Genomic DNA, 17,727 nt, shown 5'->3' with positions numbered 1-17,727 from the left:
GGAAAATTGTGTTTGAGCAACCTGATAACATTCTATAATGAGGTGACTGGCTTGGTGGATGAGGGGAGAGCAGTGGATGTTGTTTACCTTGGCTTTAGTAAAGCCTTTGACACTGTCTCCCATAACACCATCATATACAAGCTGACAACATATGGGTTAGATAAGCGGCCAGTGAGGTGGACTGAAAAGTGGCTGAACGACTGGGACCAGAGGGTTGTGAACAGTGGCACAAAGTCCAGTTGTAGGCATGTCACTAGTGGTGTACCACAGGGCTCAACACTGGGTCCAATACTGATAACATCTTCATAAATGATCTGGATGATGGGGCAGAATGTACCCTCAGCAAGTTTGCTGGTGATACAACACTGGGAGGAGTGGCTGATATGGCAGAGGGTCATGCTGCCATCCAGAGGGACCTTGACAGGCTGGAGAAATGGGCTGACAGGAACCTCATGAAGTTCAACAAGGAGAACTGCCGAGTCCTGCACCTGGGGATCAACAACCCCATGCACCCAGACAGGCTGGGGACTGACCAGCTGGAAAGCAGATTTGCTGAAAAGGACCTTGGGGTCCTGGTGGACAACAAGCTGATTGTGAGCCAGCAATGTGACTCAAGGTCAACAGCCTCCTGGGCTGCATTAGAGAGTGCATTGCCAGCAGGTTGAGGGAGGTGATATTTTCCCTCCCCTCAGCACTGGTGAGGCACATCTGGAGTGCTGGGTCTGGTGCTGAGCTCCCCAGTACAAGAGAAATATGGACATATTGGAGTAAGTCTGACAAAGGGCCACTAAGATGATTAAGAGACTGGAGCATCTTTCGTAACGAGGAGAGGCTGCAAGAGCTAGGGTTGTGCAGCCTGGAGAAGAGAAGGCTCAGGGGGATCTCATCAATTTGTATAAATACCTGATGGGAGGGAATGAAAGCAAGGGAGCCAGACTCTTCTCAGTAGTGCCCAGTGGCAGGACAAGAGGCAATGGGCACAAATTAAAAAACCTGAAATTCAATCTAAATACAAGAAAAGACTTTTTTTTGTTTTCCTGTGAGGATGGTCAAACACTGGCACAGGTTGCCCAGAGAGGTTGTGGAGTCTCCATCTGTGGACATATTCAAAACACAACTGGGCATGGGCTGGAACAACCTGCTGTAACTGATCCTGCTTGAGCAGGGGCTGAACTAGATGAGCTCCAGAGATTCCTTCCAACCTCAACTCTTCTGTGATTCTATTTATCCAAAGCTTTTATGATCAGTTTCACACTTTCAATGAATTCCATGATTAATGATCTTCTTTCCTCTTTTTTTTTTTTTTTTTTTTTTTTTTTAATTTGAATCTTTCAGCAACAATCAGGGAGAAAAAAAAGCTAAAATAAATAAAACAATCACAAGCTTTGGCAGCAAGATGCAAAGTGTTGTATTAAGTACTATGCTTAGTTCCTTGCCTAGGTTTCCAGTTGACAATATCCCTTTAAACTACAAAAGCAAAACTAGCCAGTGACACAGCCAGTTACTTTTTTTGTCACCCTCTCTTTAGGCCACTCGGAGATATCTGCATTGACATTAAAAAGCCATTATTAACAATTTAAACTCTGAATTGATCCTGACACATACATTCAGGACTTCCTCATATGGCCTTTCAATAGTTCTCAATTCAAACTGAGAGCAAGCATCACCCTATAAACAGAGGAGATAATTATGCTTTATTGATTAGCCTCTCAAGGTATGAATGGAAACCAGGCAGCTATTTGACAATGGCCATCAACGTGGTTTTTAAATTGTAGTATCTCAGTCTTTTCCTTTCCAAATATTCCCTAAATGTGGTCCTCTAACATGGAACCTGTAGCCAACAAAATTTTGCCACTGGTTTCAGTGGGAACCAGTGTCAATATAGTCATGTCCCAGTATTACTCACTGTTATGGGTTTACCCCAGCAGGCAGCTCAGCCCCATGCAGCCGCTCCCTCCCTCCCTCCCTCCCTCCCTCCCTCCCTTCCTTCCTCCCTCCCTCCCTCCTTCCCTCCCTCCCTCCCAGTTGGATGGGAGAGATAATCAGAAGGGTAAAAGTGAGAAAATTCATGGGTTGAGATAAAGACAGTTTAACAGATCTATTTTTAATGTCTTAACTCTGAATGTCCCCGGTTCCTCCTTCTTCCCCTAGCTGTTATTGCCGAGCACAGTGTCATATGGTTTGGGATACCCCTTTGGTCAGCTGGGGTCAGCTGTCCTGGCTGTGTCCCCACCCAGCTTCTTGTGCACCCCCAGCCTCCTCACTGGTGGGGCAGCATGAGAAACAGAGAAGACCTTGATGCTGTGTAAGCACTGTTCAGTAGTAGCTAAAACATCGGTGTGTGATCAACACTGTTTAGGTCAGAAATCCAAAACATAGTACCATATGAGCTGCTATGAAGAAAATTAACTCCATCCCAGCGAAAACCAGTACACCCACTTACTCAGTTTCCTCCTAACACTGGCTCATTCATCTCTTCATATATTGCACACAAACCCCTCAGATGCATTGCAGACTGCCCCTTTTCTCTAACAAACTGCAAACCCCTTCACAGCTGCCAAATACAACAAATGCTCCTGTTTAATCCAGTGTCAACATTGTTTGGCTTCAGTTTTGCTAAGTAAGGATTTTAGCACCTGCCCCATCTATCCTATAACAAATGTACCATAGTAGACTCATCAGCAGACATCTCACTTACTATATTTCCAGTTTACAGATGAACCTCTAATCAACCATTTCTCAACCTTCTGCTTTTTGCTAATTAAGCCCCTCAGAAATCAGAACCAGGTATGTTAGAAAAAAAGGAGTATTTAACAATTCTATGTCTGAGTTTATCTTACTTTTGAGAGAAGGAGAAATAGCTTTGTTAGGATTACTATCAGTCCTTTGAACTGGCAACACACTACGTTGAAAAACAGTGAAATTGTTCACAGCTGTTACTAGAAGGCACTTAAACTCAGATGATCAATTTTGGGTTACCAACATAGGTACAAATAAAACAAACAATGCTTTTTTCTTGCCTGCTCCCTTGGCTCCACCAATCAAGCACTGAGATGACTGCCCTCATATTTGCCCTTTCCAGTTTTGTCCCAGACCGACACATGGGCTCAGCCTCTCCATCCACAGGGAACCCATTAGAGTGCACTTTCCCTGGTTCAGTAGGACCGTGCCCCAGTGGTTACCACAATGTCACTCACTACTTTGTTCTTACCGTATAAAGCAAGAAGAGGCCCACAGATCTCATAGAAGAGAAAAACCTTCGATATGAAAATAATTAATTAGTACAGTGAAGTCCAAACATACACAACAGAAATCTGCTGCCATCTTGCATTGTGTATTCCTACATTGACAGCTAATTGATGCTAGAGTGCCCACATATGTGTTATAGAAACAAGACTTCTGGATGCAATGTACCACTCTATAGAAAGTATGAGATGTCCATGGCAGCCAGGCTACCCCAAGAGAAAATGCAGAGACTTCATGCCTCCGTGGTGGTATGCCTCTGCTATCCCATTCACGCTGTGTTTGCAGCAAATGCTAGTACTCCTCTTCCAGCCCTCTCAGGGCTGGCGTGGGAGGAGGGAGCTGCCAAGACGTGGCAGGAGGGGCTTTTGCACAAACTCTGGGTGTGTATATGCTGGAGCCAGGTCTGTGCTGCTATGTGATGCTGTGCCTGGTACGGGTGCATCTTGGCAGTACTGAAGCTGTGGTACCCTTGAAGTCTGGGTCAATGTTGTACTGCCAGCAAAAGGATTCCTACCTGATGCTGAGGTCAGAACTGGGTGCTCCATGAGGCTGCCAGATGCCCACATTTTTATACAAGTCCCACCCCACCCTGAAGAATTCCAGTTTATGTGAAAAAGTGCAGCTGTCTCCTGAAGGGAACAAAATGAGATGCATCATATCAAAACCTGTTTCAGGTCACAGCTGCAGCAATATCGTGATTCATTGTATAGGCTTTAATTAAGAAATAGTTTGGTAACATGCGGCTATAGGGAGCAGCTTACTAAGCCCAAGACTCCTCTTACACCCTCTGTGACTCTGCAGGCTCAAATAGACTCATACATCTAAAAAAGAGGATGCAGAGGTCCCCTGTGTTAAGAAGAGAAGAAAGAGGACCAAACGAAGACACCAGTATGTCTCGGTATGTCTTGCCAACATGCTGCCTGGCCCACTGGCATCTGCTTTGGGGGGTAACTGCTTTGTTCCCTCTGCAGGACTATTTTGGGTTGCTCTTGCTTCTGCAAAGTCCCCAATTTTATATTGTATAGATAGAGACCGAGTGTCTTGAGATATCTGCTGCTATCAAATATAGTTGAACAGTCTCAAGGATTTCTAGGAGCAGCAGACAGCATGATCACAGAAAGCTAATTTTGTTAGGAAAGCAGTCTGAAAACATGCACGGAAATCTCTCCTGCAGAAATATTCACATCACACGAATGGCTGCTACCGTGAAGGGAGCTAAAAGGATGGGCAGACTTCTCTGACTGCTTCATTGGCCTTTCTAGCTTCTGCACTGCAGCAGCAGCAAAAAATGGACTGAAAGAGAACAAAAATATTTAGCCGATAGTTCCATACCCTACACGAACCACAGAGTTCCGATGTATTTCATTAAACTTATTTGTAAATAAGCCTAGCTTTGGACTTACAGGGCAAATTGTTTGTAATTGTTTTAAAAGCCTTCTGTTCATGAAATACAAGATGAAAAAAACACGAACAATTTGTTGTACCCAGAATTATCCCAGTAACTGAATGTATGAAAAGGCTGAGTGATATACAAGGCGTATTACCCCCAGTGATAAAATAAGAACGACCTCTGTGACTTCATTTAGGTTCCACCTCTCCTGAGTTATGAGCTGTTCCTCACTTGTAAGGTATATCTCATATCTCACTCAAACTCTCAGTGGACCACAAAACTCCCTTCCAGAAAAAATTATGCTTCCCTCAGTCTGCGGAGGATTACCCATGTCAGGCGAAGTTATATTATTGTCTTTAGTGCTGCTAGGAATTACTTTCAGGATGTTTCAGCTCATTACCTCAAGCCTTCATCAGCTATTTTCCAAGCGCGGTAACCTTTGTGATGCAGGTACTGTATATATCTACAGTATTGATTCTGCTTCTCCTGCTACATTACATGCAATACATGTAAACAGACAAGAGTGTTTCGCTACCGGCCAGCAAGGCGCAAAGTGGTAGTGGATCTTGCAGCTACAAAACGCAGATAAAACCTTGAAGTAATCAGCTGAACTGTCATGGAACTAATTCCATGATATAGTGGAAGCAATTATTTGCACTTATATGTCCCATTATAAAATACAATCGGTGCTAAACCAATCCTGTTAGTGTTGTCAAGGACACATTTAGCTCCAAATGTTCCCCTTTTAATCCGTAACTGGTTATTAATTAATTAGGTAGCAATCATGTTGTTTTTCATACATGTGAATTATTATTGCACTTGATTTTGTGCCTCTGCACAGATCACTGTTAATTCACTGGAAGTGCAATTGTGCTAATATGCTCTAATGCAAGCGATTACCACAAGGACGGGGCACCTAACATTTGACCTAAAATTTTACTGAATTGTTCTCACAGCTGCTTTCTTACTTCCAGCTCCAGCCTGCTCCTGCCCAGATGAGGCATGCCGGGAGAGAGGAGACCGTTCCTAATAATGGGAGTGTCAGAAGGGAAAATGGAAACCAGCAACAGGACAACCAGAGCCAGGAAAGGGAGCTAAGGCTGAGGACTTTGGAAGCTGCCTGTGACCCTGTGCTGCAGGAGGCCATGCCACGGGAGTGGGGCACAGCAGAGCTGCCCGCTCGCTGCTTGCAGCCGGGCGTGCGGAGCAGGCAGCTGACCGACACCGTCAGGGCGAAAAGGCATCTCGTAAAGCAGATGGGCGAGTAAGCAGAATATACAGCAAATGGAGGGTGTCTCACAGCTCTTGCTTGTCTGCTGTGCTACAGGGAAAGATGTCCTCTTTTTCTTCTTTGGACCCAGCTCTGCAAAATCATCAGTTTTAATGGTGGGGACGAGACTGCCCATAGAGAACAACGTGTTTGTTAACAGTTAACATGGAAGAAATCCTCTGTCCTCCTAGTATTAGTGATGCTTAGCTATGCTTCCTAAATAATGTGTTCTTCAGTAGATTTTTCTTCCAGTCTGAAAGCTTTTAGCAGGAGCAGATACCAGCTGTGTCAAGAGAGAAACAAATATTAGTAGAAAACGGACTTTATCTGAATTGCATTTAATAGGGGCCAGAAGCAGTGAACTAAGGATATTCAGCTGAAGCAGTTCAGTCAGAGATAGCTAAACTTTTTACTGTGCTTATTTAAATAGAGAGGCCTGAACTGGAGATTAGGTATTTATCAGCTGCATGATGGAATGAGAAACAGCTACAACATATTTCAGGATAAGTTTGATATTTTATTTGCTATGAATTCACAGGTTCAAATTCTGCTCTGGTTTAGGCCTGTGGGAATATGGAATAAAGGCATTAGCTTCCCACATTGTTTTGTGGCTTCATGCCCACGTATCTCAGAGCAAATTTAGTTTATGTTCGTTCAGTTATTCACCTTAATTTCCCAACCACAAAAAGGAATTTTAATATTTGTACTGCTAGCAAGTATATGTGCAAAGAAATAAGTTCCCAGAATACCGTGCGTGGCATGGGTAGCAAAACACGTCTCCCAGCTACCATCAGAGCATTCTCCTATGCGTATCCCCACGAGGATTTCAGTTCAGGACTGTGCTATAAATCCAACAGTTTCGCTCCCAGACTTGAGGTTTTTGCCTGATTTTCACCAAAGGTGTTGGTTCTGTCCCTTGCCTCGAAAAACTCTTCCCAGGTCCTCGATGGAGTAATTTCTATATTTTAAGTTTCTGTTCCCAACCCCATCAAGTTCCCCTCACGTCTGCAGCTGGGAGCAGCTCTGCTCCCACACGCCAGATACCACTGCCTAGGAAAGGCAAACCGCCCGCGCTGATCTCCCCACCAGCATCTTGCGTGTTGAAAGGGAGAAGGAAAAAAAAAAGGCTACTAACCACTACAGTGCGAGTGTTTAATTTGCTCAGATCAATTTCTGTCAAAGGCAGCCTGGAACCCTTTTTTTTTTTCCAGCTTGTCTTTGCCATGTTTCTTTCTCTCCTGCTGATCAGTTCAGCATCATTGGCATTTGTCTGGTGACCTGTTGTTATCGAGGGGTCCCCAACAGATCCTTCGGATTTGCACAAGTCACTCCTGCTCTGCCACAGGGAAGCTTTGCTCAGATATCTGCTTGATTTCAGCTCATTTACATGGCAAGGATGTTATTCTGCCTGTAAGGACTTTCTGGTTTGGCTTGTTTGCTTGATTTTTGATATATAAAGGAGACTGGACTTTTTTTTCTTTTCCTTTTTGAGAGAGGGAGGGCTTAAGATATCTCTAAGTTCACAAACGTCCAAGAAAAGATGCAGCCAAAGATGTAATTTTCTGAAAATTTACATTCATTTTAGGCTCCTGCCTTTTCATGGAGGGAAAGATTTCAAAATATCTACATCAAAGACTAGTAAATCTGAAAGTCTTGTTGCTTTCTTTTTTTATGAATACAGGATTTAAAAGGAAAATTTATGCACTGTAGCTTGTCAGTGTTTTGGGGAACGCTATTAATTTTTTTCCATCAGTGTCCTCCAGAACATGGTGACAGCAGCAGCCTCATCCCTCTTGTACTTTGATTTCCCTCAAAGTTGAAATGTAACACACGCAGCTGAAGGTTCTTGCCCTGGAAAAGCAGAGGGCGTCTCCTATCAGTAGGATTACTATGATTGTGACCAAAAATATCCTGCACTTAAAAAAAAAAGGAAGGGAAAAAATAATTTCTACTTGAAGGTTCATATCGGAACATTTTGTAGTTTTGTCTTTCAGAACTTTTTTTGGAATTTGAGTAAAATAATCTGCTTATTTAGGAAATAAATAATTTTTAAGTGGTCTTGCTGTCTTCTCTGCTTAGTAGCCAGCACGTAGAGGAAGGGCAAATACAATCCATAGACTCCTCCAGCCATGCTGAGATCCTTGCTGGAGTAAAGGTTGATGGTTCAGGCTATGCCTAGAACCAGACAGATATGTATGAAATATGATCAGCAGGAATGTGCTACAGCACTGAAGAAGGTGTATTTTTGAAGAAAACAAGCACAAAATGGGCAAAGATATCTTTGTGTCAAGAACTCATGCCTGCTGTTTCGGTAATGTCCATGTAACTCTATATTATGATCTCCATGATAAGATGAACTTCCCAGTGAGATCCCTAAGTCATTAATCACCAAAGACACCCTCTGGGAGAGCAGGGCTATGACCAGCAGTCAGTGCTGGAAAGTCACAGCAACCAGCCTGCACTAATAATACAATGTTAGTTCCCTCTGCGGATTGAAAGAGAAAGTCCCGAGCGGCCTTTAGCTGAGCACTGAAGGGAGAACATGCAGCGCCACAGAAGGCAGCAAAATGCGGCAGTGTTTTAATGTGTTGTCAGTCCTGGCTGGGAATAGCAAAACCCTTGGGCTGAGCCTCAAGCTCAGTGATCCCTAGGAATGCATGTGCCAGGGCTTTTTTGTTTTTCTTGGGTTGGAGCTGGTAACTACCTTTAGCATCTGTGAAGATGCTTTCCAGAATGGTGACCCTCATGGGCCATTCCTCTTCTCTCCATGTTATCATGTTATAAGCTGCTATGAGCATTATTATAGAACACTATTTTGGGTGAATCATGCTGCTATTCCCAGTGGTGCAACTGCTAACTTTTGGCTCAGAGAACAGTTTTAACAGCTTTGTGTTCTGTTTCCAGTTTCATCTGAATTGCTGATACGCAGACACAAAAGCTTCAGCGAGGCTCTGATTTGTATCTTCTGGTGTCCATCAGTCAGCTCATTGCTGCCATGACCATGAGCCTTGAAGAAACTTGACTTTATGCCTGTTGTGTTATCAACAACTGCTCCCTATTATTTTCTAGCTCGGCTTTTTTGGCTGCTGCACGTTGATGGCCACTGACTTGGTTTCTGCATAGCTGAATCAGGTTTAAAAAAGCATGTTGAATTCTGCACCTCTCTTGGACACTGTTTCTCTGCAATTACCAGGACAACCAGCCCCTAAGAGTACGTTTATGGTGCTGTTATGAAGTGTTGTCCATATGAGTGTACAAGGGTCATTAGGCACTGAGGGTTAGAATGACTTGTGTGTGTATCAAGGAGAGTGGAATAAAAGAGGGGGCTGATTCAGGAGTAATGAGTTTATTCTCCAAGATCCCTGAGAGGATTATTCATTAAAAGTACAGGGCAGAGTTGATTTGGATAAAAACTAATTATCAAACAAGAAATGAAGCTAGTGTAGCTGACTTCACCCTCCCCGCAAGACCTTGGAGACTCACATTATTCCTTGTGCTTAACCTAATAAAGCAATGACCCACATAGGAAGGAAAGGAGTTGATTGTAATTATTTCTGTGAGTAATAGCCCCAGTTCACAGAAGATGGCCTAAAAATAGGAACTTAACAACGAAATGACAGGAACAGAAGAACCTAGAAATCACGGGACACTTCGGCTATTTCTCTGAATAAACCGAAACATGTTCATTTTGTTCATTTGAGTATGATTGTTCAGGCAATGTTCTCTTTCCACCTTTAGTTTTTAAAGGTGAACTGGATAAAGAGTGAGCAGAAACAGCACACAAGGAATTTATAGAGCAAATCAGTGTGGCTTCCGTAGCATAGGCTCATTTGGGTGACATCTCAGTGTAGCACTGATTTTAAGATACCATTGTCTGAATTCAGGTCTGATTATGTAGCTAGTGCCTGCAGCAGATGTGATGACAAGTAGGTTAAGAGCAATCATATCAAATGTCTACTCCAGTTTGGAAGACAAATAGGAAATAATGGTTAGCTTGCTTGAAAAGAAACTCTGACTTATCAATTAGAAAACCAGAAAGGATGAAAAAGCAACATGAATTTGTCTCAAGACAATATTGAAGTATTTAAGGTGAAGGAGGAAATGTTTATGGATGTATTAATGTTTTATATTTCTTAGAATTCAGTCTAAGAAGCTAATGGGTATCATGAGACATAGACAATATTGATTGTTTTTATTGAATAAAACTTTGTGATGAAAGGAGATGGATAATTTACTCACTTTCCCAGTGGACATGCATATTTATCTACCATTTCTATTTCTCAGGTGTTTGTAAAAATATTTTATCTTAACAAAAGTTCACATCATGCATCAAGCATGTGAAAAAAAATTGCTCTGATAAATTTTGCTCCCATTAGAGATCCAAACTCACTTGTAAGATGTTCATATAAAGAAAGCACTAAATGAACAACAAAGGATTTTGCTCTCTCAAAGAACATGAGCCAATCCTCTAGTTTTGTTTGATTGTATAAATGCCTAAACACCTAAATCACATTTTACATCCATTATAACAAGTCTAAAGTCTGCTCTGTCCATTAATTCTCAGCAATCCTAAGATTAAGCCCTAAATATATCCTACCTATTGAATTTTATGACATGCATATTATTTTGTGTGTGTGTGTGTGTGTGTGTTTGTGTATGTATGTAATCCTTTCACATTGCAGTATGAATGAGCAGTTTAGCTGAGATAAAGGGGCAGGAGAAATGTTGGTTTTCTCCAAAATTACTATACAAATGCACTATTTAAAGGCTAATGGATGCACTAAAATAAAATGGACAAAGATGTTCCCCGTTATTCAGCAGGGAGGGAGCAGTCCCTCTGCTGCATGTGACACTGGGCTTCTCAGGAGCATCACTGGGGAAACGGCAGGCTCTGAGCTGCTGCCTTTGCAAGGTGCGCTGGCATTTTGTGTTATTAGTTTTCCCCTCACACCGCAATAATCTGCCTGCCACACGGTTGGCACAAGGACCACAAGAGGGAGGTAGTCATCATAAAATAAATGGTAGAAGCTTGCTTCTGATACTCTGCACACAGAAGGAAAAATCTCTTCGAATAATTAAGGCTTCCTAGATGTGACTACAGATAAAAATAGATAAAGAACACGGTTTTGGCATGACTGTAACACTCCAGCTCAAACAGAGAAGCTTTGCATGGAACTCGACCAAAGAAAAATTCACTCTGGGCACTTGTATTACAGCACCATTTAGCGGAGCAGAACGATCACGGCTTGTATTAAGTAGATAATAACGAAGCATCATAAACAACGTCAGGATGCAAGTCCAGGATGAAGCAAGAGCTTTAACGAGGTCCAGCTTGCTGGGAGCTTTTTGAAGTGTCCCTAGCTCACTTACAAAGCCAGAAAGCAACAAAGGCGACTCTGACAGCTGCGAGAGTGTCTGGTTTAGAAGGAAGTTTTATGTGTGGATGACACCAGGCTGGGATTCAGCTTTCATGTACTAACTAGCTCTGCTCATTGCTGGAGCCCTAATCATTCTGCACAAACTGTCTCACCATAATGGGTTGCACAAATAATAATTCTTCACAAATCAGATCCACACCATCAGCCTCCTGGATAGGCAAGGCTGGTTCATCATGGCAAATAGCAGAAGTCAGCAGAGTCCACGCTGTGTCTCGCTAGCCATCTTTAATAAGCAATCTAGACTCTGAAGGGAAGAAATCAAAAGCTGTTTCTGCGGATGTATGGATGGCATAAAGTATTTGCAACTACGCTAAAAGAATAGCCAGTAGCCAAGTCAGACAGCTAAATCAGATTCACCCCACTCTAAATGCACTGTAGTCACAGTGGACTCTTCAGAGTCTTTATACAGCAAAATTAGATATTTTTATTTTTCCTTTTTTCAGGGGAAGAAGGGGTTTGGGTTGCTTATAAACTTAAATTACGTAAGTATATATGCACTTGAGAAAAATGTCTTTCAGCTCTAAACATTTTTTCCTTGAAGATATTAAAATTATTTTTCCACTTCTGTAAATGAAGATCACCCATTAATTAACTAATTCTCACCATTATTACAGCTCTCCTAAGTATTATTAATTAGGTGAGTGGTATATTTAGATTTTAACATCTCCCTTTGAAGAGTTTTGTTTAGCATACCTAATGCTCTGAAAGCCCTGAGCATGCTCTATATCATGCAGGACTTAAAGACAAGTGCAGGGGAATCTTTTGGGGATCCTGTTGGAGTTACCTGTGGCTGGAAGGGAGCAGGGAGTTACAGGGTACAGCAACAGAGGAGCAAAAGAGAGAGGTATGGAGGGTGGAGTTGGATACGCCAACTCAGACACTTCTTCCTGCACCAGATAGCTGGAGCATTACTGTAGCCCAGCTGATGTAAAGTAATGTATTATTTTGCAGTGATGACTGGTTTTCATGTGCAAACCCCTTAATGTGTCTACACGTATGTGCTGATGCTATGAGAGCAAGTGATCGGAGTCTTTTCTACGGTGTTAATTTGTTTCCTGTGACTCCATGTAGGTAGTCCTTCTGCATCTCCCTTTGATCTTGCATGGATTATATACATTAAAACATGGTAATTTCTTCATCTAAGACTCAAGCTGTAATCTCTCTGGGGCAATAATCATCTTTTATGCTGGACTTGTATGAGGAGTGAGGGGGTGGTCCTGGTTTCTCAGCTGTGAGCCTAGAAGTGACTGCAATCTTATTAGCAGCCAGGATAATAATAACAGTACCCAGTGCACTAATGCTGTGCCTCTAAATTGGTTCTTTTGCCATTATTTTGCTTAAGAAATTGTAATCCTATAAATGTCTTGACTGCCCTTTGCTCTGATTATAAAAAGCAACTTTCCCCACCTACAGAGTCAGAAATAGATGGTTGAAAATCAAACATCATTTGTATTGCAGCAGCATCTCTCTGATCCCCACCATTTCCCTTTCTTGCATCTCCTTGTCAGGAGCTACACACACACCTATCAGCTGTTTCTTTTTGTGCAGGAGGAAACAGAAAGAAAACATTTATAAAAAAAATGTACGTGGTCACTTGACCACTTCACAGAAACATGCTGGAACAGCTTCTCAAAGCTCAATGGCAGCTCCATGTGCTGTCCCTCTTCCCACCAGAATGAAATCTATCACTGCCAACCTCAGCCCCAGCTTAATTGCGACACAGGCGAGAGGGCACGGTTGCAAGGAAGTTGGAAAACGAGGACAGTGAGAGGAATAAAGTGAAGCAGGCAGGAAAAATTGATACTGCATGAAAATGAACCAGTTGTACAATACAGAGAAACAGGTTTTTGGAGGGAAGCGGATGAGAGGCATGGGGTACGGAGCTTTCCCTGACACAGTGGTTGTTCTTCCCATGACACTGCTCACCAAGGTGACACTGAAGTTAGCTGGCAGGAATTCTTGACCTGCTCAGGGTAAAGAATCATTGCAATGGGGATACTGAGGTTGCTTTGGTCTGCAAATGAAGCTTTTGGCAAATAGGGGATTTAACTGGATTCAAATGGTTAGCTTTATTTGCCAAAGGAAAAAAAAAAAACCTACTTCTTTTTGATGATACACACACAAAACACAATGAGATTTCATTTAAATAAATAAATTGACAACTACTGCTCTGGATGTGAACCAGCAATAGCAGTGTTAAGCCATTTCAAAGCTGAGTGAATGCGATTTTCACACCTATTCTTTTTTAATTTAGGTCCATTTGAAATCCAAGCACCCCTCTATTACTAATTTGTTATGGCAATATTAATTAATGGTTTTGCTCTACAGCAGTAAGAATGCTGTTTAGACTGAGTGAGATAGATTAGAAGGACTACAAGATTAGAAAAACAATCTATAAACTGGTCAGATGCAGTTGGGGGTCACCTTGATCTTCTGAAATGAGCACGCTACACTTGGAAAGCCTGGGAGCGCGTGGATGTATTTCTACCAGTGCAGACTCATTAGGGCTGGTTAGGTCAGCACACTTTGATGTTGTCTCCTATTTTGGAATACATGAACATTAGCTCCCAAGGTGGGGAGAAACAATTGTCAGACTTCCATAAAAGCTGATAATTGAAGAAATTGCATATTATTTGATGCACAATATGAGTTCAGACCGAGTATGCTAGAAAATAAGGAACAATATTTAATGACTTACAGAAGGCGCACAGTGATGCGTTGTAATTTCCATTCTCCTGACACACTTTATCTCTGCCATTAGTTTAACAGATCTCCAGGCTCCTGTCTTGGCTACTCTGATCAACATGGTGTGCCCAGCCTCAGACCATCAATAGCATTTATCTTGCACTTCAGTGGCATAGCACAGATAAGACATCTGGTTTGAGGAAGAACAGTAGCTGGCAGATTGATGGGCAAATCTTGTGAACTTTTCAGCTGGTTCTTGGATTATCTCAGCTACCTTCTATTCACCCTATACATGGGCAAGAGCTCAAGTCCCTCAGCCATCATTGCACCTGTATGAGAATCATGGACATGGATCAAAGCACTGCTGATGGCAGTAAAAAAGCCACAATCTCAATTATTTTGGCTTTAAATTATGAGATTAAAATTTTTTTCTGGTGTAAAGTGTGATATGCTTTTGTTTATTTTTTGGGTCTAATTTTGCAGTCAGCCCAAACACATTGTGGAATAATCACAGGGAAGAAAATCAGAGGCACAGTGATGCTCTTTTAAGAAAGCACTGGTATTGTAAAGTGCTCACAGTTTCATGGTGGGTTTTCAGCACTGGCAGGTGAGGGGCAGGAGAGGCAGCTGAAGAAGTTGGACTGCAGCTGAAGAAGTTGGACTGCAGCTGCCCCAGGGAACTAATCTATTTCTGGTTTTGCTATTCTTGCATTTCTTTGTTTTGCCTGAATCAGAAGAGATCAAGATGGCAGGATTTTACATTTATGCTCTGCGTTTCCTGGTGGATCAAGAAGCCTCCTGTGTAGGCAGCACCTCTCAGGACAGACTGGAGGATATGGTGCCTCTTTTGACATTTTACATATTGAATCTCCCTAGGTCAGCAGGAAAAGTGGCTGTCAATCTGAGGGCATGCCCGAGGCCCAGGCTGAGGGACGCCATGTCTCCTGGGAGCCCTGATGAGCAAGGCAGAAATGTCAACGGTTGGGAGGCCCAGCTCATAAGGACATCTGAACCTTTTTGACACTTTCTTGGACACTGTGAAATCCATAAGTTCAGCACGACTGGACTACCAGTATTACAAGATTTTTGGCTTTTCCTGTTTCCAGTCAGGCTGTAATCAGGAAAAGCCAAATTCTGGCCTCCTAACACCATTAATAACAGCAAGAGGAACAGGAACAGTGACATGCAAAGCTGGAATACTCTTTGTAAAGGGCAACCACAAAGATAAACATACTCCTGGATTCTACAAAATACTCAAAATATAAGTGAAACTGTTACAGCTGATGTGGTTTGTCTGTCCCTACTAACAATGAGTTAGCTATCTGATATCCTAACAAATATGAGAAGCACATGAAAAGAGTGAACGGTTGGATAGGACAATAGTTACTCCTTATTCTGTGAAGAAATCAAACCCCCTAATATTTCAAATTCTATCCCTAAGCTGTTTGGGTTTCGGGGTGCTCTCCTGCTTTTAAACAGTTTTGGACACAAAACAAACTGAGCCTAGTAAGTAGGAATAGCTTTGAAAATGTGGCTTGAAATGTGTCCTTGAAAATGTGGCTCACAGAAGATCAGGGAGACAAGAAGGAGCTGAAACAACTTTTGGAGCAGCTGGCTCTGACCACAACTCAATGAGAACTATACTCTCCTCAATACGGTTACCACCGCTTCGACTGACCAAACAGTCAGATGGGCTGACTGAAGCAGTGAGCAAAGACAGGCACTTGATGAAATACTGTATAACACAGCAAGAACAAGTAAAGATGCTTCTGGATTTAATGCTTAAGCTATAGCCCAGCTGAAGTCAGTGGAAATACGTCTGTTGGTTTCAGTGGAAGTTGGGTTATGACTTAAGTGAGTAACACAAACTTGGGTTTTGTGTCACAGTTGCTATGTCTATTGATTAGAGCAGCTAGTAAGGAGGTCAGCAAAAATCAGTGTTAAGGCTTATCTCTTAATTAATATGCTGAATGCTGGCATTAAAAGTGCCTGAGTAATCTTTTAGTTGGACAATACATAACCACTCAAAAAATACTGAGAGAGGAAGTTCAGTGACACCTTTTCACTGACATTTATACTTCCAGAACAGTGAGGAGAAGAAGATAAGGAGGGCAGAAGTCTACAGAAAGGAGAAAAGGCCATAAAAAAGGGAATATACACTGAAGAATATGTTGCCTAGTGAACAATTGGGAACCCAGGTAAGGTGTGATATTCAGGTAGAAGATGATCATAAAGCCAAGCAACCAGGGAATATTTCAGAGAGCTCAGGAACTGAGGCAATGATACTTGTGATGCAGTTTCAGAACATGACAAACCATCAGTCGATGAATGCATGGTAGTTACCTGCCGACCCACCCAGCAAAGTTCACTGGGGGCAGCAAAGCAGTCAGCAGGACGGGACTAGAGATTCCTCTTTATATCCAAGTGCTAGGTTTCCATGGGGAAGGACAGGCATGTTCATCAAAACAAACTACTTTTTACCAGAATTAATTTGGGCAGGAAACGTCATAGATTTCTTGTTTAAAACTATCTGTACTTTGGAGGGATACTGCGAGGATGGAACTGCCAGGTTTGCCAAGGCTTCCAAAATGCCTGCAAAGCACTCTGTGAAGATCACTGCTATTATTAAATTATGTTATTATCCCCCTGGTTCATGAAGTTTACAAACCAGAATTAAAAGGAAGAGGTGGAGGATTATGATGTATTTTAGAATTTCTTACATTTCTCATGTTTCCTTTTTGGAAACATAGGAAGGAAACTTCTGGGTCACCAAATATAATTCCTAGGTCCTGCAGGCAATCACGTCACCTAAAGGATTCATCTCCTATCAAACTCCTTGAACATCTAACAAGTATCTTTACTAATATTGATGAGAATTGCTACTAATAATTTGCATTTACACACTACTTAAGGATCTTGAAGTATTCTTTCATATAATATGTTCATTTTTATTACAGGCATATTAGATTTAAATGACTTGCCTAGGGTCTCACAGCAAGCCAGCAGCAGAATGACTCTTAGTGCTCCCAGTGCTTTGCATTAAATCCTGGACATTAACAGCTCCCTTCATAAAGGGAACTTTGTAGCAGTAGATCACCTCCTGGTGCTGGTGGATCAAACCTTTTATGACAGCGCGAACAAATCAAGAAGTTACTTGAACCCATGTAATGTTTCCGAATGTCTGCAAATCCTGGCTTACTTTAAACTTAGAAAATTGACACAAGTCTGAATAATGCTAAGATAGCCTTTGGCATATGACCAACTATGAAATTTTGATGTGCTAAGTAGGTACCTCAGATCTATATGTTCTGTATGAATGCAGCAGTAATCTCTACATTTGTTCCAGAAAAACTTCAGAGCTTTCACTATCCCTTGTGATGTTGGAGGCATATATGAAAACAAAAAAAACAACCCCAAAAGTAAGCCTATAATAAACAAAAATCCTTAACTTTTCTACTGGCAGATTTATCTGGAGAGTTTGCTCTGACACAGGCACACTCCTTGTCATTGCTCCCTCCTCTGAATGGCACTGTCCTCATCAAAAATTAACTCTAAAAGGAGCATATGGGGCGTCTCTTTGTTTATGGGCTCCTTTCTGTCAAGAAAGATGCAGTACTGCAGAATGACCTGATTTTTCTGCCTTTGTCAATGTTATCTTTCTAGCAAATTGAAATGTTGGTATTTCCCCCTACATTTTG

At 42.0% G+C, this 17,727-nt stretch overlaps 1 protein-coding gene across 1 annotated transcript in view; it reads right to left on the bottom strand.

The window, feature by feature from the left end:
- Window positions 1–17,727, bottom strand: part of ADARB2 (adenosine deaminase RNA specific B2 (inactive)) — a 319,924-nt gene that overhangs the window by 87,730 nt on the left and 214,467 nt on the right. The gene's annotated exons all lie outside the window — the stretch shown is intronic.

Source organism: Nipponia nippon, unplaced genomic scaffold (assembly GCF_047370975.1).
Source record: "Nipponia nippon isolate SJK-2023a ecotype South Korea unplaced genomic scaffold, ASM4737097v1 scaffold_1, whole genome shotgun sequence".
Taxonomy (NCBI): Eukaryota; Metazoa; Chordata; class Aves; order Pelecaniformes; family Threskiornithidae; genus Nipponia; species Nipponia nippon.
This window is presented reverse-complemented; position numbering and strand designations above follow the sequence as displayed.